Source organism: Lycorma delicatula, chromosome 6 (assembly GCF_047948215.1).
Source record: "Lycorma delicatula isolate Av1 chromosome 6, ASM4794821v1, whole genome shotgun sequence".
NCBI classification, from domain to species: Eukaryota; Metazoa; Arthropoda; class Insecta; order Hemiptera; family Fulgoridae; genus Lycorma; species Lycorma delicatula.
Window position 1 is genome coordinate 141,753,398 of NC_134460.1, and position 26,119 is coordinate 141,779,516.

General features: G+C 29.8%; 1 protein-coding gene across 6 annotated transcripts in view; it reads left to right on the top strand.

Moving 5' to 3' along the window:
• The window catches only part of Ac76E (adenylate cyclase type 2 Ac76E), a 778,210-nt gene that overhangs the window by 378,992 nt on the left and 373,099 nt on the right, over positions 1 to 26,119 (top strand). The window contains exon 1 of one of the 6 annotated variants that reach the window (XM_075368684.1): positions 18,399 to 18,419. The exons of the other annotated variants lie outside the window; for them this stretch is intronic. The gene's annotated coding sequence lies outside the window, so the exon portion shown is untranslated. Of the gene's footprint in view, positions 1 to 18,398; positions 18,420 to 26,119 lie in introns of those variants that run through there. 6 annotated transcript variants of the gene reach the window in all.

Below are 26,119 nucleotides of genomic sequence, written 5' to 3' on the forward strand. Positions count from 1 at the left end.
ATGAAGTTATAAACATTTATCTTAATTATTAAATGAGATATTATTATTTATTAGAAAGAATTGTTTATCCGCGTATTAATATGAAGAATAATTTGTTTAGTTTAAAGAATTGTGACGTTTGTTTTATCTTAAAATATATGAATACGCTTTATATCAATACTCATAATTTGTACCAGGCGATTCAAAAAGGACTTCTTAAATTTTAAAACCATAAAAAAATTTATTGAAATAACTTACAGATTCGGATGAGGTCTCATTTCATAAAAAAGCCCAACAAGTTTGTCCCTTAATATTCACTTTGGTTCTACATGGCTTCCATTTGTAATTCCACCAGAAGGCGATTTTATTCCAGACTGTAGCCAGAAAGTTGAACGTTACTTATGCAGCTTCAGCATTAATTTGAAGTCTTAGCTCAACAAGATCAGAAGGCAAAGGTGGTACATAAATCCGACCTTTAATGAAACCCCACAAGAAAAAATCTAGCGAGATCAAATTTGTTGAGCGAGGTGGTCATATAATTGGATCTGCACGACCAATCCACCGACCTGGGAATCAACTATCAAGAAAGTCTCGGACTTGTGGGCGGTAGTGAGGTGGTACCCCGTCTTGCAGATAGTAATGATGTCCATCTTGGTCATCATCGCCTAATTAGACATTTTTGAAGCGTGTCCAGATAAACGATACCATTTACGGTTAACTCCTGGAAGAAGAACGGCCGTACAGTCTTTGTTTGATTATGATACAAAAACGTTGACCTTAAGAATTATCACGAATGTGCTGTAAAGTTTCTTCAGGGTTTTCGCTACCCCATATTTGGCAGTTATGGGTGTTCACCTTGCCGCCGATGTGAAACGTTGACTCATCACTAAAAATTACACTGTCTATAAATTTATCGTTGTCTGCAATTCTATCCATCATTTCTACACAAAACTGCAGCCGACAACGTTGTGTGTCATCTGGTAATGTGCTGAAACACGGTTATTTTGTATGGTTTCGAATGCAATCGTTTACGTAATAGGCACCAAACAGTCGTTTGTGAAATGCTACTCTAACGTGATGCACGTCAGGTGGATTTCTTTGGACTACGTGCAATGCTTTCTCTGAGTTGTTCCACAGCAGCTTCAGAGCTGCATGGACGTTCTGGTTATTTTGTATGTTTAACAGAACTGTCTCAACGATGGTTTGGTGCCAAAAGTAAATTGCATGCCTACATGTAATCGTGTAACCATAACACACAGCGAACATGTTCCGCATCAGTTAATCTATCCACTTTTAACAACACGTCACCGGTATTATTAAAAGCTCTGGTAGCCGAATTCGGTATTAATGAACTGCGTGAATCAAAACTTGATGTGTTTTGCTGTAAAAACAAGCAAAACACATCTTGATATTGACCAAATCTTATTGATCAATATAAACTTTTTTATGACCATTTAAAAGTGTGACATCCTTTCTGAATCGCCCGGTAATAATTATAGAATTTTTTTTTATTAAAAATGCATAAAGACAGTGTTTAAAGATACAGTGATAAATATGGCTTTTTCGTGATTACTATAAAGTTTGGCAGTAAAATGCTCAAAAAGTATTTACAAGAAATTTGCCACTTAAAATCTCACCGTAACGACTGTTAGACAATTTTTAGAAAATACAATATATAAAATAAATAAATTATTAAAGTAATGAAGAGATACATAATAAAGATTAATGAAGGAATAAATAATGCTTACAAAAACTGTAAAACGAGTATTTCTGTCGGTGTCATTTCAGTAAAATAGAAATAAAAAAATACAAAATCTGTCATTTGAAAAAAATAAGTGAAGCGATAACAATTTAATGCTTTTATAACAGAAAATTTTAAAGAAGAAAATTTTTATAGAATTTGAACAAATTGGAAGTTCTGAAAGATTATTTATCCTATTGTTAGCCGTCGATAAAATAAATTTTAATTTCAGTAAAGATGCAGAAATTTCATTTTTCATTATTTAGTGTGTTAGTTAGTGTTTAATCAGATTCGTTTCAGGTTTATTCGATCTCTGACTTTATTTTTAGAAATTTATTTCTTATCTAATTCTACAAAATATTTTTAAATTTAAAAAAAAAATAGTGTGAGCGTAGATTATATAAGCGTGATCAGTGTGAGTTAGCAGTGGTGATGACTTGTTTATCAGTCTTTCATTGTTTTTGTATTTTTAAGCTATCTTTACACTTTCGATTGGGTTTGCTTAAAATACCCTTGTTTGTATCTTTACTTTTATTTTGTAAACATTATTATTTATCCTTGTTTAAAGATTTTTCGTTAAGTATTGTTTATTGTTTTATCAAAAATATCTTCTTTTATTTACTTTCATTTTCCTCAGTATCTATTGATGATTTTTGTATAACAATCGACTATATTGTATTATATTTTATGTACAACAATGGTTAGAAACTATTTTTAGGTCTACTACTATTTGTAGTTTTATCTTCTTTTCCTATTTTATTTTTTAACTTATGAGTTTAAAAAATCTATTTTTGACAATGATACACTGTCATGGACCTTTTTTTTTGTTATTTGCCCCGTAGAGAGCCAGGTTTAGAGTCGTAAGGACCTCGTCTTTGAGTTTTTTTAAGTTTATAGTAGGCTGCTGATCCTAAAATTTATCATCTTGTACATCCAACGACTTACACGTCATTTTGTTACATTATTTATTCAAAATTTATTTTGTAAGGAGAGTTAGTTACTTATGGTTTGCTCTGCCGTCAACTAACCGAAACACCTGATCCAGTCTCACTTAAACTTTTTTCATAAAATTAAATTTTGCTTAGCTCTTGTTTCTTATAGTTTTATCCGTGGGAGGATTTTATCCTGGTGTATGCCTTAGTATTTTACTTCTAACTGAGAAAAATTTCCCATTTACGAAAATTAATAAATTATATGTATGTGTTTTCCTACATAAACTATAGATTGCATGGGAAAACTTATCTTCATTTATCATAAACTTATAACTGATATTTTTCGTTTTATTTTTTTTTTAACTCAACAGATTTAAAAACTCTCTCAATTATGAAAAAAGTGATTGAAGTTTTTTGAAAGTTAATAAACATCTAAACGCTTAGAAGTAGTAATAACTTTTTAATTTTATTTACTAAACGTTATTGTGAAGGTGATATTTATTTATCAAAATTCAAAACAATGTCTGTAAAGTTTGAAACAACTTGTAAACTGAAATTTATATCGCATAAAAGTTTACATTGAAAAATATAAATTTTTAAGTTGTTTTTAATCCATATTCTTTTAACAAAAATTCTTTCAGTTTCTTTCTGTAACACATTTTTATTTTTTAAAATTAACTTATTACTTATTTCCTTTCCTTATTATGTAATAATCAAAGTAAAATGGTGCCTTGATATTTAAAGCTAAATTAAAGAAAAAGTAAAATTTTAACTGAATTTTTCATCTGCTATCTCTCCAGAACTGTAAAAATAAACCTGTTACAAAAAATCTCATATGGACACCTCATGATTTCCTTCTACGTCTATTGAATAGCACATACATGTTTTTTTTAAATGAAACATACATAACATTTTATTTCACTAATAACTTCTGATTTTTTTTTTTATTATTAATATTTATCGTAATTTTTTTTTTACAATTGGAGGTTAATAATTATTATCAAGTAAATATATATAAATTAAAAAATAAAGTTAAAAATAAACGGAGATGAACTCTGATTCAAATCGATGTGCCTTCCTCTTGTAAGAGACAAATATTTCATAACTAAAATTTCATTTGGCTTTTATTTGGCAATGAAAAAAGTACCACTTATGATATAAATCTCTGAAAAGCTCTCAATGAGGGCTTATTACTACAGTTAAGAAAAAGTCCAAAATCCAAAATTTTTTGAATTTGGGCTTTTTTAGACACTTTTGGTGCAGTCGATTGCAATCAAAAGGGGAGGTACACAACTAGATTACAATAGTCCTAAATCCAAAATTTCAACATTATACGGTTAATCGTTTTTGATTTATGAGAGATACATACGTACGTACGTACAAACGTCACGTCGAAACTAGTCAAAATTGATTCAGGGTTGGTCAAAATGGGTATGTCTGATGAAATCTGAAAACCGTAATTTTTCGCGATCACAGTTACTTCCTTTACTTCGTACAAGGGAGTAAAAATGATTAATAATGACCCTCATATAAGCAGCAGGTTTATTTTCATTTGTATGTAAACGTATGAAATACATGAGAATTGAAATGAATAGTATTTTATTATATTGATTTAAAAAAAAACATTTAAATATCTTGTATAGTTTTTACTAATCGGTAAGTTGATGTGTATTAAATTTAAAAGTAAATAGGATCAGTTTTAAATATATAATTTTTTTTTAAACGTATGTAATATGAGAAATATTACAGCAGAAGCGTTACATTATGACGTTAAAAATCGAATAACGATTGCATTAAAAATACAATAATTAATGTTTAACGTAATATTGTAAATGTTTTTTCAATAATTTTACATTTTTCAGAACAGATTAATCATGTCAACGTTTTACGTTTTAAGAAAAAAAAAAGTAATATTCTAAATTTTTCTTATTCTTCATTTTATCCTTTACACTTTACGAGGGGGCGTTGGTGAGTATTAAGTTTCTTTATCTTCTTTGTCTGTCATCACAGTATCTTAAAAGTTCAGTTTTTCCATATCCTTCCATACAATGTCTATCTTTCATTGATTAAGATTCCCTTCTTTGCCTACTTTACAACGACAGTTAAACCATTATAGTCAGCTATATCTTGTGCTATAATCTGGATATATTGGTTTCCCTACCCATGTAAATCTTATTCTTTGTCATTAAATTACTGAACCTATACCACTTTTTCTTCCACATCCTTTCTGTTAGCCTATCTGTTCAACCGTTGTTCCTTTTCTTAAGGTTTTTGAATTAGAACTGATTTTAAAAACCTATAACCACTAACATTACTGAATGAATAAAAATGTTTGTAAATATTTTTAGAAATTGTGTTTTTAAAATGTTCTAATAGAAAAATATAATTCTGATTATTCTATCGCTCAATTAATTTTTTAACTTCTATTCAATTTGTTTTCATTTTTTTTTAATTTGACTTTTTTTTTTTAAATCGATAATTTTTTTTGTTTTGTAGAAAAATTTTCCTGGGGTAGTTCCGTTCTATGTGTTTTCTTTGTAATCTTAGTGGAAGATTTTCTAAGTGAATAATTATGATGTGTGCATAGACTATTTGATGATAATTTATACGTTTTTCTTGTAGCCATCACTCAATATTCGTTCGTTATTACGTATGATATATGAGTATAGCCTGACGTCATTCAATTATCAATCTTCCATAAAAAATTAAGTAAGTTACTTGTAAAAACTTGGGTCAAAAGTAATATATATTCTCTCATTCCTGATAACCTCAGCTTATTTTTTTTTTTTTTTTAACCTCCGGGTCTACCGTTAGGTATTGCTTCAGAGATTGAGATATGAATGATTTGTAGCGTGAGTTAAAATGCCATGCTTGACCAGGATTCGAACCCGGGACCTCCGGATGATAGGCCGAGATGCTACCACTTGCGCCACGGAGGCCGGCTTATTATCGCAGCTTGTTTGTATTTTAACAAAAATACAATAAAAAAAGTAAATTAAAACCATTAAACCAAATTAAGAAAAATAATTAAAATTTAAAAAATGGATTTTTTTCAACTTTTTTTAACTTAGCGCAAAATTAAGAGTAGGCTATTTGTAGGTAGTCTATTTTATTTTTATGTATTCAAAAATTCACAATTTTAAGAAGATTTTTTATTTTGTTTACGTTTATTCTTTTATGTGCCCAATGGGAATTAAACAGAATTGTTTGAAGTGTCATCTCCTGATTTGATATTTATTTGGGATCTTTCCTTAATCTCCGTAATCTGGATAATGTTCTTACTTAATTTATTTATAAATTATTTATTATTTATTTATAAAATGAGTTTCTAAACTCATTTTTTCAGAATATTAACTAAATCACTGAAATTAATAGATTTTTTTGTGCAAAAATTAAGACTCTATATTGCACTTCAATGTAATTGCATTATAAAAAATTTTGATAAAGAAATAACATTTTTAAATTTCAGTATTTTGTATTATAATACCGATCATTTTATAGATATCGAATTCAGGTTGGCGAACTCAGATTAACAAACTCGTACCATTAAGCAAGGTTAATAAACAGAAAAATCACACTTCTTGGTAATAAAATTTGTCACTTGTAAAAATTAAAATATACACAGTACTAAGTCACGGCAGTTTAAATTCGATCACTTTAAATTCACTCAATGCGACAATGGTTTCATATGCAAACAAGTTTCACGTGTTTAACATATGGGTAGCCTCTTCTTCTTACAATTCCAACAATACTTTTGTCATCCCTTGCCGTAAAGATTGGTCATATTAAAAATTGTTTCAGACAAAATTTTTAGGTCATGTTTACAGGACTAACGACCACTTAAACCGATTCGATACTGTGTTAAAGAAGGTATGATGTTTTTTGTCTTCGAAACCCCAGTTTTTCCACCCCTTGGACCAATAGTTGGTAATATCAAAAAACTTTTCGTTGATATGTTTTAGGACCTTATCCAGAATAGTAAAAGAATAGTAGGAACTTTAAAAAAACGTAAAAAATGTGTTTTTTGATCCTATTTTTGGCGTTTTACATGGGATATCTTAGAAACTAAGAGAGATACAGTTCTCGGACCTATTTGTTTCGATTTCCCAGCTAAAAACCATAAGAAACAATTGAATTTGCCCCTTCATTGACCTTCCCAGAATTTCAGAAAGCCTTAATTTACCTGGAAGAACTGAAACTCAGGCGAAATCTTTCACCCTGTATAACTCGCTAACGAAGCATTTTCGGACCTATATTTATATGAACTTTTTTCTTAATTTTAGCCTCTATAATGAGTTGTCAAAATATTGATTATCCTCCTGAATCACCCTGTATATATATAAACATTTGAATTGACGGTGGTTTTGGGATCTGGGGATATGAAACGCAAAGATATGTCGAAATAAATTTTCCGGAAATCGGATCATGGTACCCATTACAGTAGGTAGCTTTCTTATGAAATTACCTAGATTTCATTTTATGGAAAAACATTTTTCATTACGTTTACTCACTTAAGAAAATAACCCATTACGTGTGTTGTTACCATCGCAACAACTATTTTCTAAACTTATAAACTTGAATTCCTAAATTGAATTCAAGTTCAATTAACTAATCTATAAAAATCTAACACTATCAATAAAGAACTTATACCCTCTTTTAATAACTCGCTTCGTATCTTACCATATAGACTCATCACGTACGGATAAAGTATAGTATCACTAGTATTTCGAATTAATTAGTGCCAAATCAATTGTTATGCCATATGATGTAATACATTTCGATAGCTTACAAATAAGTAGGAAAGTTAAAGATTAAAGAAAAACAAACCAACGTACATAGCATTTATAGATTTAGAAAAGACATTTGATAACGTAGACAAGAATAAAATGTTCAGCATTTAGAAAAAATTAGGGTTCAAGTATAGAGATAGAACAATTTCTAATATTTACAGGAACTAAACTGCAAAGTAATCGAAGAACATAAGAAAAAGCTGTAATAAAAAAGAATCCGACAAGGAAGTTCCCTATCACCGTTACTTTTAAATCTTTACGTAGAACTAGCAGTTAATGATGTTGAACAATTTAGATCCGAAGTAACAGTGCAAGGTAAAAAGATAAAGATGCTAGGATTTGCTGATGATATAGTAATTCTAGCTGAGAGTAAAACGATTTAGAAGAAACAACAAATTGAATGGATGAAGTCCTACGCAAGAAATACCGCAAGAAAATAAACAAGAACAAAACGAAAGTAATGAAATGTAGTAGAAATAACGAAGATCGACTACTGAATGTAAAAATAGGAAGAGAAGAAGATTATGGAGGTAGAAGAATTTTGTTATTTGGGAAGTAGATACTAAAGATGGACGAAGCAGGAGCGATATAAAATGCCAAATAACACAGGCGAAACGAGCCTTCAGTCAGAAATATAATTTGTTTACATTAGAAATTAATTTGAACGTCAGGAAAACATTTTTGGAAGTATATGTTTGAAGCGTAGCTTTATATGGAAGCGAAACTTGGACGACCGATGTACCTGAGAAGAAAAGATTAGAAGCTTTTGAAATGTAGTGGTATAGGAGAATGTTAAAAATTAGATGGGTGGATAAAGTGACAAATGAAGAGGTGCGGCAAATAGATGAAGAAAGAAGCATTTGGAATAATATATTTAAAAGAATATACAGACTTGCAGGCCACATATTAAGGCATCCTGGAATAGTCGCTTTGACGGTTGGACGGACAGGTAGGTGGGAAAAATTGTGCAGGCAGGCAACGTTTGGAATATGTAAAACAAATTGTTTGGGATGTAAGATGTACAGGGTATACCGAAATGAAACGACTGGCACTGGATAGCGAATCTTGGAGCAAATCACATCTCCAAGATTTGATTTGATGAAAAAAAATGATGTAATAATGACGTAACGTAGGATTCTTGAAGTTTTAGATTTTCTCTAACAAATTCAATTATATTTTTAACCGTTTCAGTGGAGCAAATATACATAGTGGCAAAATTTATTACCTTTAAACTAATATTAAATATCTAAAATTATTATGGATAATTTTAAAATTAAGTATTATGTAATACAGTTAAATAAAATGATAGTTAAATATAATTAAAAAATACATTAAATTATTTACGTAAATACATGATTATATAATTACTTCACTATTATTTTTTTTATTATGTAAATTATACATTTTATTATATTTGTTTAACTGAACGGATATAGATATTTAGTAATGGCTGCAATCAATCTGAATAATCTGTATAAATTCTCTGAAGATTTTATCTGATCAGTTAATGGATTCGTAAGATATACATGGAAAAAAAAGTAACCTATAATAATGTTACTTCACTAATTTGTATTTCTCCACCAGTTGGTTTTTTAAGATTTAGATTAGGCAAAAATCTGGAATATTTTTTAAAAATTTATTTTAGAATTTACGTAAATTACGTTTAAAGTAATTGGTTTTCAACTGAATGAAACTAGTATTGTTAAATGAATTCAATTTATGTTTGCAAACGTTTAAATTGTGATAATAAATTTATTTTACATAATAGAATTATTAGGAGTAATGATTTCATTTTTTTTAATATTTTCATTGATATAAAATATTTTTGTAGCGTAAAAAATATTTAAAAAAAACTTTAAAATAAATAACTTCCAACTTTTAATTATTCCGGGATTTGTAACTTAACATTATTTTATTTAATTTTAACAAACTTCTACAAGTAAGTTAAGTGAGAATTGCCCAAAAGTTTTCCTAAAGGGCGACAGAGAAAGTTTTAAAATTAAATTAATTTATATGTATTTCTCTGCAGGATAGAATTCTACAGATCACTAAAACCAATGTAAAAGTATAGTAATTGCAAGAATACAATGAAAGTTAATGATCATAAAAAGGAAAATGAAATAAATTCTTATTAAATAATTATTCCTCAAGAAAGAATTAATTGATTAAAAAATATTTTATCTGATTTCTTTTCTTAATTTAAAATTTAATGTATTTTTTAAAGTATTATTATTATTATTTTAATAGATTTAATCACTTCATGAGATACAAATAATGATTTTTTTAGTAAAAAAACCAGTATTGCTACAAAACGAGTATGTTTAGTTAAATTTCGATGTCTATATATATATATATATATATATATATATATTGAAATGTTTCAATGTCATCTTATCTTAATGAGAATATTAGATACGTTTACCAGTTTTCAGCATTGTTAAAAGCCGAAAAAAAGGGAAAATTGAGGCAAATTTGGGAGAAGACCAGTTCGGATTCAGATCTGGGAAGGGAACAAGAGAGCCGATACTAGCGCTGAGTGTTATTGGAGAGAAGAATTGGGGTTAATAGGAAGACCTTTTTAACTTTTGTAGACTTAAATAAAGCCTTTGACAAGGTGAATTGGGAATTGCTACTTCAAACAATGGGGGAAATAAAGCACGACTGGAGGGATAGAAGATTAATTCTGAATCTCTATAAAATGCAGAAAATGGAAATTGAAATCAACGGCTTAAAGAAAGAGGCCAAAATAAGAAGGGAGTCAGGCAGGGTTGCCTACTGTCACCATTTCTGTTTAATTTGTTTATTAAAAAAGCTATTGTAGAAAGGAAAGGAAAAACAAAAGGAATCAGAATTAATGGAAAATCATATTGTATTCGCTTTGCAGATAATATTATGTTACTGGCGGAATCATCAAGAGGAATGGAGATTATGTTAGAGACACTGTCTAAAGTATTAACAAAACTTAAATTGAAAATTAATAAGGAGAAGACAAAGATTATGATTGTAGGAAAAACAAACGAAGGTACAAAGTTTGATATAAAATTAAACGGTACTGTTGTAGAGAAGGTTGACAGTTTTTGTTATTTGGAAAGCACCGTCACTAGCGACAATAAATGTGTCGCAGAAGTAAAAAGAAGAATAGCACTGGCAAAACGACCATTCCAAGATAAAAAGAATATACTGACTGATAATCATATGAGTATGCAAATAAGGAAACAGTTCGCTAAAACTTATGTATGGAGTGTTCTAACTAATGGGTGTGAAACATGGACGCTTGGGAAAACAGGAAGAAGAAGATTAGAAGCAATGGAAATGTGGATTTGAGGAGGATAACAAGGGTGAATAGGAAAACAGGAAGAAGAAGATTAGAAGCAATGGAAATGTGGATTTGAGGAGGATAACAAAGGTGAATAGGAAAACAGGAAGAAGAAGATTAGAAGCAATGGGAATGTGGATTTGAGGAGGATAACAAGGGTGAATAGGAAAAGAAATGATCAAGTGTTAGCAGAAGTGAGTGAGGGAGGTCCTTGCTAAATGTTATACGAAGAAAAAGAGCGAAATTGATAGGACATTTAATACGACATGACCAGTTCTTGACGAATATATTTGAGGGCAAGGTTTTGGGTAAAAAACCTAGAGGTAGACCGAGAGAAACCATCATCAATAAAGTTAAAGAAGAGATGGGCCTTGGTTCTTATAATGACTTGAAGAGAGAAGCGGAGATGAGAGTGACGTGGCTAAATCGACAAGGCGTAGCCTTTAGTGAATGATGATGATGATACCAGTTTTCATTGTTAAATTTTGCGATCAGAGAAACGCAAAATCTTATGATAAAATAGGTAGGTCAATAACATCTGCGAACGGTCATTAATAACACTTAGTTAATTATATATTCAATGTACACTTTATTTCTCCTTTGGTATTTCACATGTTTTGGATCTTGTCTCTCTCCCAGGCATGATTCTTTTTTTAAAACATTTTCATTTTCCATGTCTGTACTCGGTTAGATGTATTTGGTGGCTTATATATCGTGTTTATATACCAGCCACGAATAGTTTTCAGCATTGTTAAAAGCCGAAAAAAAGGGAAAATTGAGGCAAATTTGGGAGAAGACCAGTTCGGATTCAGATCTGGGAAGGGAACAAGAGAGCCGATACTAGCGCTGAGTGTTATTGGAGAGAAGAATTGGGGTTAATAGGAAGACCTTTTTAACTTTTGTAGACTTAAATAAAGCCTTTGACAAGGTGAATTGGGAATTGCTACTTCAAACAATGGGGGAAATAAAGCACGACTGGAGGGATAGAAGATTAATTCTGAATCTCTATAAAATGCAGAAAATGGAAATTGAAATCAACGGCTTAAAGAAAGAGGCCAAAATAAGAAGGGAGTCAGGCAGGGTTGCCTACTGTCACCATTTCTGTTTAATTTGTTTATTAAAAAAGCTATTGTAGAAAGGAAAGGAAAAACAAAAGGAATCAGAATTAATGGAAAATCATATTGTATTCGCTTTGCAGATAATATTATGTTACTGGCGGAATCATCAAGAGGAATGGAGATTATGTTAGAGACACTGTCTAAAGTATTAACAAAACTTAAATTGAAAATTAATAAGGAGAAGACAAAGATTATGATTGTAGGAAAAACAAACGAAGGTACAAAGTTTGATATAAAATTAAACGGTACTGTTGTAGAGAAGGTTGACAGTTTTTGTTATTTGGAAAGCACCGTCACTAGCGACAATAAATGTGTCGCAGAAGTAAAAAGAAGAATAGCACTGGCAAAACGACCATTCCAAGATAAAAAGAATATACTGACTGATAATCATATGAGTATGCAAATAAGGAAACAGTTCGCTAAAACTTATGTATGGAGTGTTCTAACTAATGGGTGTGAAACATGGACGCTTGGGAAAACAGGAAGAAGAAGATTAGAAGCAATGGAAATGTGGATTTGAGGAGGATAACAAGGGTGAATAGGAAAACAGGAAGAAGAAGATTAGAAGCAATGGAAATGTGGATTTGAGGAGGATAACAAAGGTGAATAGGAAAACAGGAAGAAGAAGATTAGAAGCAATGGGAATGTGGATTTGAGGAGGATAACAAGGGTGAATAAGAAAAGAAATGATCAAGTGTTAGCAGAAGTGAGTGAGGGAGGTCCTTGCTAAATGTTATACGAAGAAAAAGAGCGAAATTGATAGGACATTTAATACGACATGACCAGTTCTTGACGAATATATTTGAGGGCAAGGTTTTGGGTAAAAAACCTAGAGGTAGACCGAGAGAAACCATCATCAATAAAGTTAAAGAAGAGATGGGCCTTGGTTCTTATAATGACTTGAAGAGAGAAGCGGAGATGAGAGTGACGTGGCTAAATCGACAAGGCGTAGCCTTTAGTGAATGATGATGATGATACCAGTTTTCATTGTTAAATTTTGCGATCAGAGAAACGCAAAATCTTATGATAAAATAGGTAGGTCAATAACATCTGCGAACGGTCATTAATAACACTTAGTTAATTATATATTCAATGTACACTTTATTTCTCCTTTGGTATTTCACATGTTTTGGATCTTGTCTCTCTCCCAGGCATGATTCTTTTTTTAAAACATTTTCATTTTCCATGTCTGTACTCGGTTAGATGTATTTGGTGGCTTATATATCGTGTTTATATACCAGCCACGAAGTATAAACCTATTTTATAAATTTGAAAATGTTTATAAAATTTTATCAGTAAATTTTTTCACCTTCATAGCGGAATGGTAAATTTCCAAAGTTTTATCCGACATCAGACATCAACATCATCATGTTTTCATCAGATATGGCCTTTTTTTCATGAACTACAAAATTTGCATTCCATATTCTCACGTACAAATTAAAAGCTTAACAGGCGAATTAATCATCATTAAAAAAAAAAAATTGAAAGTTAAATTTTTTATCTATTAGACAACAACAGGGATATTAGACGTCTAAAATGGTGACATGTGTTTGACCTCGGTTATGCTGCGTGACGATGGATATTATCTTCCAAGACTGGGGCGTTAAAACCGCTGCTTGAATGGCAACTAAGATAATAATTATTGCTGATAACCTAGTTTGTTATTTTAGATTTACATTATTGCTTTTATGTATTTACTACGAGTGAGAATACAGTCACCGATTGATATTATTCGATCATTATTGATGTACTGATGTATTTAAACTGATTATGGTGTGGTCAATCGTAATCTCATTAGAATTATTAAATTATTAATCGTTCTACTGTTTGTTTTGTATTAAGTTTAGTTTTTTACCTTAATTGTTTGTTGTATTCCTTCAATAATCTGTTTTCTGTTGTAATCGGTTTTTTTATTTTATTTAATAATTGTGAATATCTTTTATATATTCTATTATTTTATATATTTATCTTTTATTTTATATCTTGTATATATTCTACGGTTTTGTTGATAAATACTCATTATTTATTGTAGAGAAGTAATGTAAATTATCGGTGTCAGTATTTCACGGGGAGTACAGTCTGTCTGGGTGCTCTTCATTTATTTTATTATTCATCAATCCAATTACTGATGGTGTCATGCATATAGGAACCGAATGTAAATAAAATACAGTAGCATAAAAAAAAATGTTATGGGCAGTGTAATTTCAAAACCCTAGTTTAAATAAAATAAAAATGTCATTTATCTGCTATGATTTTTCAAACAGCACGATTCCCTCTCTTTTATTTTTACAATTGTTTACTTGTCAAAAATGTCCAACTGTAGATAGGTCTATTTATACATACATCATCAATACCTGGAAAAATTTGAGGACTATAATTTTCAACAAAATCGACAATAAATATCAAAATAAAACTTCTTAATTATAATATTTAAACTTTATGTATATAAAAGTAAGTGAATACAGCAATGGATAATTGTATTTAGAATCTTTATAGTGTTTTGTGCTTCCGGTGAGAATACAAAACATGTATTATATATCAAAAAGAAGTGAGGGTTCTATGTCTTTGAAGAATTTGACAACACATACGTAATCTAAAAATTCCAAATTTAATGTTTTGCAATCAATTAAATACGCGACCCACTATGAGTCTAATATTAGAGTTGCAACATGCTTAATAATATGTTTGAACTAGGACATCACAAGATTGTTGCTTGTAAAATCTTTTTAATTTATTTAAAATTTGTAACGATTCTTATTCCATCTCATTTCCGAGATTTAAATGTTGAAGTTATTATTTTTTTTTATAAAGTTAACATCATAGATTAGTATTATATATTTAGTTTTTTTTTTTACAATGTTTATTTAAAAACACTTTTTAAAGCAAATCAACCGATTTCTTTTTGTGTATAATTATTGTATATTACTTTTTTAAACAAGTTAACCTCAGTTGCTACAGGGGTAGGAAAAGTTATGTGAAAAATTAAAACATTATCAAAAAAAATTATTTCCGCTAGATATCGGACAGAACTTCTTTTTACAATTTCTTATGTGTAAATTTTTCATGTAAAAATATACATTTCAGCTACGATTTATTCTTAATGAATTGATTATTCTGTTTTATATTTTCTATAAGAAATAATTATAAATAAATAAAACTTAATACACTTTTTTTTAATAAATAAATGTTACATCATACTCATTCATAATTTTATAACAGCATTAATAAAATTATAATATTTAAATATTACTTTATTCGGTTCAAAAATATTTAAATATAAATTAAACAAAAAAATAAAGACTACTGACAAAGAAATATTTTAGAAAGTTAAATAACTTGAGGCATTTTATAATTGCTATTCTAATATTTATGAAAAGAATGTTCGTTCTCGGTTTCAAACAACTACTATTCTACCGTTGTATGATGGTTCTAGAGGCAAAATAAGAGACAAAAATATTTTATTATGTTTTCTCATTCCTCTACCTTTTTAATCTGTTCCTTTATTCCACATCTATTCTACTACGTAGTAATACATATTTATAACGCAGCCTTTTTTTCCCCAAAATTAATTTTTTTTTTAATCTTGGTAAATTTCTTCCTATCTCATCGATGACTTTCAACAGGTTATTTAATTTTTATTCATTCATATATTTGTGTATGTGACATGCCAACATACCGGTTTCTTCGTCTTTCGTTTTTTTTCTTTAAAAAAATGAATACTTTCTATATCTTATAATATCAAAATTTGGGAAGCGATTGAAAATTTGATTTCAATTTAGAACAAAATTTGAAATCTGTATGTAAAATAATTTTTATTTTCGGCTACACATAATAATATTTTTGTTTGAAATATTTTTTCTCTCGTTAAAAAAACAATATTCATAATGGAAGGATAAATTTTATATTAAAATAATTTCAAAAAGTTCAAATTTCTAACTGATGTACTATTTTTTATTCACGAGAGTAAGAAAACCAATTTAAAATATTAAATTTTCGGGAACGAACGGACCGATGCGGCTGCCAAGAAAGCTGAAATAAATGGCATCCGAGTACAATCGACGCGTGAGAGAGACTTCATGAAATCAGTCCGTGTAAAATTGCGGGCTCAGTCGAATAGATTCTGACTGCTGAGTCCTCTCACAGCGTTACATAACACCCGGGAAAATGTGCTCGAGAAACCTCTTTCCCCGAGCAACTGAAGAGACCACGTCATCTTAACTCGGCTAAGGACTGGATACACAAGGCTTACGCACGCTCATCTACTTGGCTCTCTTCCGAAGATCTGTGAGGCTTGCAAGGCCAAATGGTCCGTGCACCATGTGCTCTTTGATTGCCCAATCTTTGGAACCATCCGACAAAACTTAGACTGGGTTCGGATCTGAAATTTCTATTAAACCAAAACGAAGATGTAAAACGTCTTTTGCGGTTCCTCTCCTGCAGTGGAATGAAGAATACGATTTAGTGATTTTTGTCTGATTTATATATTTTATTTTGTATTTATTGTTGTTACTTGTCTATGTTTATTTTTTATGATTTTTATTGTTCTATATAATTCTACATAATAGTGTTACTTTAGTCACTAATGGCTATAATTGTTGATGCAACTGTAAATAAAAGCATTAAAAAAAAAAAAATTAAAATATATCTTAGATAACCAGGTAAAATAACAAAATAGGAAAAAACTTAACCTACCGACTGATTTAGTAGTTTAGCATGTTATCAGTTGCTTTTTTCTCGCTACGTGTAATTTACAATCGGTTCAAATTTACCGTAACCATAGTAAATTTGAATACGAAAAAATGACATGCAGAGAGGAATTTCCATTGAAATCTCTCAAACAAATGTATATGTATTCATACACTATACATATGTTATACAGTATATATAAATGTATAATAAACATTAACAAGAATATACAAACATGTGTCCAAGAAACATTGATAAGTTCCGAACACAAAAAGCAAACAAGACACTAAAAAAATAATATTATTATCACACAAGGAGAAATTCTATTTTACAATAATTTTAAACACCTAAAATTTGAAACTAATATGCCTTTTTTATACACAAGATTAAGAAAACTAGTATGAAATATATTTTACATTTTTTTTTTTTGTCTTCAGTCATTTGACTGGTTTGATGCAGCTCTCCAAGATTCCCTATCTAGTGCTAGTCGTTTCATTTCAGTATACCCTGTACATCCTATATCCCTAACAATTTGTTTTACATATTCCAAACGTGGCCTGCCTACACAATTTTTCCCTTCTACCTATTATTTTACATAACCAGGTGAAATAACAAAAAAAGGACAAAAACTAAACCTATCGACTTAACATCATTATCAATGAATTTAATTAACAAATTTTCGATAATATATATTCAGTTACATTTACAAGTATGCTAGTTTAAAATTATCTCAAAAATAATTTCAGTACTTTTTAGAAATTACAAAATTTACTCGTGCGTTGTTAAATAATTCATGGATTTAAAAAACAAAAAGTTTGTTAAATTATCATTTTCAGAAAAAAAATTATAAAATTGAATAAGGAACTGAAGTATAATAATTTGTAATCGTATCCTCTGCAGTCACGTTCAATTGACGTCATTTACAGCTTATCAATAAACAGTCAATTTGTTAAGATGCTATAACATAGTTTTTCGTAGGTTCTTATGACTAATTGGCAAAGTTTTGTATTTCCAGTCCTCAAACTTTACGGAAAACTGATGGCAATATATGGTACTAAACAAAAGTAATTAACAAACATCCATTTACGTACTCAACTGTGTTGCTGTAGATTGAAAAAATTGGATAAAAACAGTATGTTTATTTTAATTTTTAATCATTTTTACTTTTCTGAAAATTACAAAAAAATTAATAGCAAACCTAATTTTAGCTTGAAGGGCAATACGGATAAAAACCGTGTGTTTAATTTTGATTATTAATTAATTTTTAATATACGAGTATTTCATTTTATAATATCTTACTAAAGAATTTATCGGCAGATTTGTTTTAGGTAGATTTCATAAGAAAGCTGCCTATTGTAATGGGTACCATGGATTTTTTCGGAAAATTTCAACAAATCTTCGCGTTTTACATCCTTCAGACCCCAAAACATTGTCAGCTCCAAAATTAATATATATATTTTTTTGTTTTTAAAAATCACTTAATCTTTCGCTGAAGTAATCATCCCTTTTAATTTTTATAAATTAATAAATATTTTGCTGTTTTATTTCAGAAATTTTCAATTTGTTTTTGTATGAGTTTTTTAGTTAATACTCCAATGTAAATATCGTTATTAAATAAATGGTTATGTTAACGTATTTATTTATTGAAAAAGGTATGAAAAGTTTATTTAAAAATGAATCTCTTTTTTGTATGAATTCATTGTATACGTTTTTAACATATTTGTCTCTGTTGTTGTTAATTACTGGAGGCAAAATATTTGATTCAATTTCAGCTTTTGGAAAACTGTCATCACTGGCTATCATAAAATAAACAGAAGTTTTTCATCACAGGCTGGAGGCTACATTTGATTATAATTTGTAAGTTACAAATTTACGGATTTTAAGGCAATAAAAATAGTGAAATACGTAATCTGTAGTATATTTTTGTGTAATTATTTTTTAATTAATTAATTTGTGTAATTAAAAAGTAATATATTTAAAAATAAATAAATAAAATAACTTTATTAATGTAATTTCTAGCTAAAATAAATGTTTAAATTGCACTTTAAAGAATTACGATGGAAATCTTTCACTTTTTTTTACAGTTTTGAAATTAATTATTCCTTTATCAACTTTATATATGGATTGATTATTTGGAAAGTACTTCTTTTGTTAATTTTATTTTTGTATGCAAATAGTATATATAATTAACAGGAATTGTGCACAGTAGTAAGCTCTCTATTATAAAACAATTTTCTTGATTTTAATGAGCAAGACTGAATTTTTGAAAATGAAACAGGTTTTTTTGTAGCTTCTGATGGTCATTACATAAAAAATTTTATTAAAAATAAAACGATCTAAAAAAACTTTACAAAAGTTAAACAACTTAACAAACTTAACAAAAATTATAAATTTTAACTCGTAATTAATTAAAATAACAAGATAAACGGTAATTTTTAACAATACTTAAAAATAAGAAGTACTCATTTCAATAAGTAATGTATTTTTTTATGTAAGTCGTTACTCACGAATAAACGTATCGACTTCGATGATTCCAATTTTATTTTTTGAGGAAATTTCTTTGAGGGTATGATAGTTTTCTATCAGTGGAAGATAGAAGATAGAATAATCGGTGAAAAGTTTGATTAAATATGAAGTTATGGGGATCAGTAGACGACTTATATTTTTTATCATCAATATTTAGTTTTTGCCTATAATAACGTAAATGAAATATAAACTAAATTCCTTCTGAATTCAAGGTATTCCAACGCCAAACGTCAGAAAAAATTGTTAAAACACCAAAGATAAAAATTAATGAAAATTCCTGAACAACCTTATCTTACCCTCGGTAGTAAATAAGTATAGCATAATTTCTCTGCATTTAAAAAAGTTATTATAATTTAGGTTTCCTTTGCGTTTATGAATTTTTTTTTGTCTTCAATAATTTGACTTGCTTGATGCAGCTCTCCATGATTCCCTATCTAGTGCTAGTCGTTTAATTTTGGTAAACCCTCTACAACCTACATCCCTAACAATTTGTTTTACATATTCCAATTCTGGCTTGCCTGCACAATTTTTCCCTTCTACCTGTCCCACCAATATTAAAGCGACTATTCCAGGATGCCTTAATATGTGGCCGATAACACTGTCTCTTCTTTTAACAATATAACGGATTTTATCATATTCACAGCTTTTATGCTGCCGATCTACTATATTTTAAATAACATAAAGAATGTATATAATTTTTTTCTTTAAGTCGGAAATTTTATGAACTGATTACAATTATTTTCCATGTTCCTGTATTATATGAATTTTTTCCGGTTTTATTATTATTTTAATAACTAACGAACAGTTCGTTATTGAATTGAGTATGTATGTATTGAATTGAGACTTTTCGTCTCGGATTTTTTATTTTTATTTTGCATGCGGGTTAGAAAATCACAAAAATACACGAATGGCCACGATCGGCCATCGGGTTTACCTCAAAATTGTCGCCAAATAAAAATTTTGTAATAATCGTTAGGTAATAACGTGTAATCAAGTTGTTTCAAACGCATTAATCTAAGTTTTACTAAAATGCATAAAATGTATAAATATCAAATTTGGAAATCAAGTATAACACCCAAAAAGGGCGGAAAAATAACCTTTTAATAATAGAAGAAAAAAAATGCTATAAAACCGCCAAAACAGGAGATAAATAAATTACACTATCTTGCCGTATATAGGACCCCAATAAAGACTTATTAAAACCATAAAAAAATTATTTGCGCCTCCTGCAGGTTTTTTAAATTTAAAATTAAAAACTGTATAACTTTAATTGTAACAGATACTGAAAAGAAAGCAACGTCATAATATAAAAAGTACAAATTATTATTAACATAATATGTCAGTACTGATTTTATGGGCCGCGAAATCATGGTCACGTGACTTAAGGGAACTTTAAAACAAACAAAAAATAATCCCTTAAAGATTTTTTTAACCTTAATATAAAATAATGATATTGACATTATTCAACTAATTATATTAAAATGACATTGAATATTATATTTGTGTGTGTGTGTGTGTGTGTGTGTGTGTGTGTGTGTGTGTGTATGTATGTGCGTGTGTGTGTGTGTGTGTGTGTATGTGCGTGTGTGTGTGTGTGTGTATATGTATATGTATATGTATATGTATATATGACACCGAATGGCTTCGACGATACGTAATTCATAACCTTCTGATGGCCCTAAAAAGGGTCGTTTTTTTGTGTTAGCTCTGAAAAACGTTATTGGGTCTGGAAGCTGGTCACCGGCAAAGTCGGGGAGTTGTGGCTCGTCCATTGAAGTCAGACCGAGCTTTCCCTCAGCGGGAGTTGGGTGCCCACTACAGCGGGCAGTGATGGCCCCCTCCGCGAGCGATTCTACGCCAGCGAGAGCGATTGAAGCCTGGCGAGCTAAAGCGGGAAGGTAGCGTCTGCGTCCAGCGGCTCCCTCAGCAGGCTGGCCAGGCCTGCTGCTCCAGTGGGAATGTTGGCATCTGCTGGGAGGTCCCACGTTGAGCCAGACAGTGAACTTCTTCTTCTTCTTCTTGGTCTTCTCCAGGTGGTGGTCGACGATGAATTGAAATTTTGGAACGGAACGGAACGCAAGGATGTCTGAGGGTGAAATACCCTCCTACTTTTCGCAGTATACTTACTTACGTCCTTTGCTTCTGGGTGATTCTAATGGACTGGCGGTTATTAATAGTGGCTGACGTTCATTCGTTTAGTGAAGTTTGGATTGCGTTCCGATCCAATGGAGAGTTTGTCAGTAGGGTCCCGACGGAACGATATGCTAATAAGCTTATCTTCCGTGACGCGCCCCATTTCAGCATAGAGTGAGCTGAAATCCTTTATTTTTAAGGGGGCGTCTTCTCTTAAGGAAAGGACGTCGAAGGCGGTTTTTTGAGCCTACGCTTTATCATTTAATTTATTTCAATTCAATTGAATTTGATTTTGAATTAAAGGAAATGGGTTTGGATTGATTGCTTTGGGACGTTGCGCCCCAGAGCTATCTCAGGCGGTAGGATCAGCGACTAGTCTAAGCGCGATAATTGAAATTTCACTCTCGTGCACGCTCTTTTATTGAAGCCTGAGAAAGGGCACCGCTCTTTTATAGCGGTGCTGCAGCGCCGCTATGATGGGAGAACTTCGTGGTCATCTGCGCTGTGGTAGTGATCGCGTCCGTATACTTTGCACCAGTTCATATCTGAGTTGCTACACCATGTTCGTCCGCCGATATTAAATTAGGCATATATGTGGCATATATATATATATATTTTTTTTTTTTGTGAAAATCATTCTGTTATTGTTTTTTATTTATGAAAGAAGTTTTATTATGACAAAATATCAATAGAATGCCAGTTGTTAATCGATGAAATTAGACTTCAATAGCAACAATAACGTTAAACGCTGTGTATAGAACTATGTAAGGAGGATTAGAAAAAACTGCCTTTCATGTAAATAAGTTTAGTGTCCTTTTTTTATAACAATTAGATATATGTATAAAAATAATAATATTAATACATTTTACATAATTCAATTAATTTTATTGTAGGTCACATCTTAGGTGAAAAGTATAGTAGAAAAATATAACCATCATTTTCAAAAAATAAAAATAAAAAATTCTAATCGATTATTGGAAAAAAATCGGGTTTAGGTTAACAGGCCAAAACCAATGACGGTCGACGATGAGAATTATTTAAAATTCTAAACTTTTTAATCGACAGATTAAATTTAATAAATAAATATTTTGAAACTTTATGATATTTACATTCATGAGTTACTAAAGAAGGCTGCAAAATTGACTGAAAATTTTATGAAGTGACTTAAAAATATCTATATTATTTAAATTTGGTTCGGTTTCATTTAAAAAGTTTAAATGAACTTTTAAACTTTTTAAACAAAATGAAATGAAGCGTTTAAAATTAGTATATTTAATATGATGAACCTTCTGCAACCTCTTTTAATTATTGCCATATAGTTTTGCTAATTTGTCAAGATGTTTATAACATGTTTTCGTTTTCTAAGACATTGACTAAGTACCAGTTTTGTTCCGCTTTTACCCTTACAATAAAACTTGAAATGAAGCGAGTGATATATAACTAACACTTCATTTTATTTCATCGGTTGTTTAACTACAATGTAAGGAGTGTATGGCTAAAAGAAGTATTTAATTTTAATTTTTAATTTTATAATTGATTTTTTTTTTCTTATAGCCACCCAGTAGAACTATTATTAGCAAAATTTTTGTACTAATATAAAAAAAAAAACATTAGTTAATTTTAAAAGGAATAATTTTATATAAATGCTTCGCACGGTCAACGCTATCAAATTAATAACACTTATAATCTTTTCTATGAATCATACACAGTTCCTGTGTATCCAGAGCTTGATTTATTTTTATGTTAATTCTCAGTTGTATGTCGTTTAATTTAAACAACTTACTTCGTATTCTTTTACGAAATAGTTTTTTTTTTAATAATAGACTGTATTTTGAATTTTAAAAAATTATTTTTTAAGCAGAAATATAACAGTAGTGTCAGTCATTTTTTTTTTTTTTTTTTTTGTAGATTTCTTGAGTGGAAAATGTGTTTCCTTTGAAAATCGTTAATCTTTAGTAGATTGAATGTATCGTCTCTTTTCTGTATTAGAGCCTTAGAGGCTCTGATACAGAAAGGATTTCTTGCCATCTATCAGTTCCTATCTAAATGTTACGGCGCAACTCTAGAACGGATAGATGGGTTTCAGTATAGTTTTTTTGTTGTATGTAAGATCAGTGTGAAAGGTTTTAGAGTATATTTTATTTTGAAAAGTTTTCTATTTCTTTGAGCTTTAAGTGTATTTATTTTTTAGGTTGAATCTTTTTAATTTGAAGGTACAAAATTTTAATTTTTCTTCTACGACGCTCAACGATTTCGTAGGAAATGATTTTTATTGTTAGTGTGTGTGTATATATATATATATATATATATATATATATATATATAAAATAGTCAATAAAACTATGCCTCTATCACATAGGAAAGGAGATAAAGAAATGTGTTGTATTTTATTATATTTTTCTCTCTTCAGATATATTCCATACCCATACATAATTTCTTTCGATCAAAATTGAAACATAAAGTTTTATAAATGCGAGTTTTATATATTTTTTATTCCCGAGGAAATGATGGGGTTGTCAAATAGAAACCTAGATAATTGAAAAGAATTAATAGTAGCATTAAATCATGAGAAACTATAATTTGCAGATATCCTAAATATGCTACTTGAGTTGTGTAACGAAGAGAAAGGCTTTTCAATCTTGCTTTTATCAACCATTCAAAATAATTTCCTCTCCAATGATTTTAATCAAAGTTTCATGCTGAATTAGACACTTGGAATAATTATGAAATTAGAAAATAATTAATATCTTTGTAGTTAAAGATTTTAAGGTATATAAAAATAACCAAATATTTGATTATTATTAAAATTAATTGTAACCATTATAACTTATGTAATTAATAAAATAATTAAATTGCTGTACCCAGTTGTAATTTTGGATTTTTTTAAAAATAAAATTGATCCCTTAGAACTTATCAGCCATACAATATCCAAACTTGTTAACTATTTACCATATTAAGATGTATTGTAATGGATAATAAATGTTTAGCAAACTCGTTATAAAATGATTTATGATGATTTCAAAAGATAAATAATGATTCTGTTTTATTGTCATTATAATTCGTAACTATAACTTTGCCAAAGTCTGGGTGTTGTAGCTCAGCCTTTTATCCAGAAGGTCCTTCGTTTGAATTCCGATTAGGTTTGGTGTTTTTTAATACGCTATACATGTTCCGCCATATAATCATCACGCAGAGGTTTAAAATTTATGTAATAAATAAATTATTTATTGGAAAATAAAAGAAAGTTTTTAAAAGAAACGTTAATTTTTATGTAACCGTAAGTATTTTTTTAATTTCTTTTTTATTTTTATCTTTTTATTTTAACATATCCTTTATGATTCATTTTGATTATCCATGTTTTAAAATACATAGCATACTATGGTTTTTAATAACTGGTTATTTATTAAATAATTCTCAAGTTTGGTACCCTGGTTTTAAGGAATTAAGTAACTGATGAAAACTGTTTCTTTTTACTTATTTTTTTAATATTATAAAGGTGGAATTATTCAACCAGTGACATTTTACGTAATAAATAACATTAAAATTTAATTTAAAATGAATTTTCTCATAATACAATCTTTTCATAAGATATAACGCTACAATCTCTGAGATTAGGTGTAGGTGTTGTAAAGGGCTTCACAGCATGTAGTATCAGGGAGAACCTGCTTCAATATATAATATGTAATAAATGAAGTAAATAATAAATATTTGTTATTAAAACTTCTTTAAAATCATACATCATTCCTTTAGAACGTGATTTCTATGAAATAGCTCTTCGTAACTTAAATACAGTAGTATATTTCATTTTGTAGCAGTCTGTAACTTGTGATTCTTTGGCAAAAAATTATTTGTTCGGAATATTTGTAAAAGAAAAGTAATTTTTTTCACGAAACTAAATATTATTGAGTGAAAAAAACTAAATGGATTTAATTATCTAAAAAATCTGTATTTTAAATCATTTTATGTGTACAGCAAAAAGTTTGTATGACAAGTTAATTCATAGTTTTATTTTCGTAATATGCTGTACACGAAAAAAGTATTCATTCAAATTAATTTTTTTATAATTTTAAAGAATTTAAAATTAACTACTATTGGAAATAAGCTAAATGAGTTCCTTGTTGGTGATGGGGGGGGGGAGATAACAGATATTTTGAACCAAATATTGTCTTTTTTGTCAGTTGCAATGACAATTATTTTATCCGCGGTCCCGGCGTGGGCCGAGGACTTTGACAAGAATAGAGCCTAAATAAGATATCTGCCCTGCAGAGGTGACCTGCGATACGAATTATGTCTGCATACAAGACGGTATCAAAAAACGCAGCAGAAGTCATAGCGGGAACATCCCCTGTCGGGATTAGGATTCTGATGCTCTGACGAGTTAACTGTGGAATACCTAGAAGTGAAGCTAAAAGACAGATGCTTGAAGAATGGCAGGCACAGTGGGAAATATCAGACACTGGAGGCTGGACCAGAAGGATAACTCTCCAAATCAGCATATGGATAAACACGAGGTACGGAGAGGTGGGCTTCTATCGCCCACAACTGTTAACTGGACACGGTGAGTTTGGGGCGTATTTCCATCGTTTTGGTAGGCGGAAGACACCCAGACTGCCGATACCGTAACGAAATTGGATCTGTAGAGCACTTAATATACAGATGTAATAGATGGGACGAGATTAGGCTTTCGTTTGGGATAAGTCAATTGAATATGCAGTACATGCTAACAGGAAAACATGAATGGGATAACGTAGCCTATATGGTAATCTGAATAATACAAATCAAGGAAAGAGACGCTAGGGAGTGGAATGGGGAATGATACTAGGGGTAGGGAAATACAAGGGCTGCTTTGTTCATGAGAAGACGGTTCGCTGAGGTGGGCCGCTCTCGATGGGTGACCA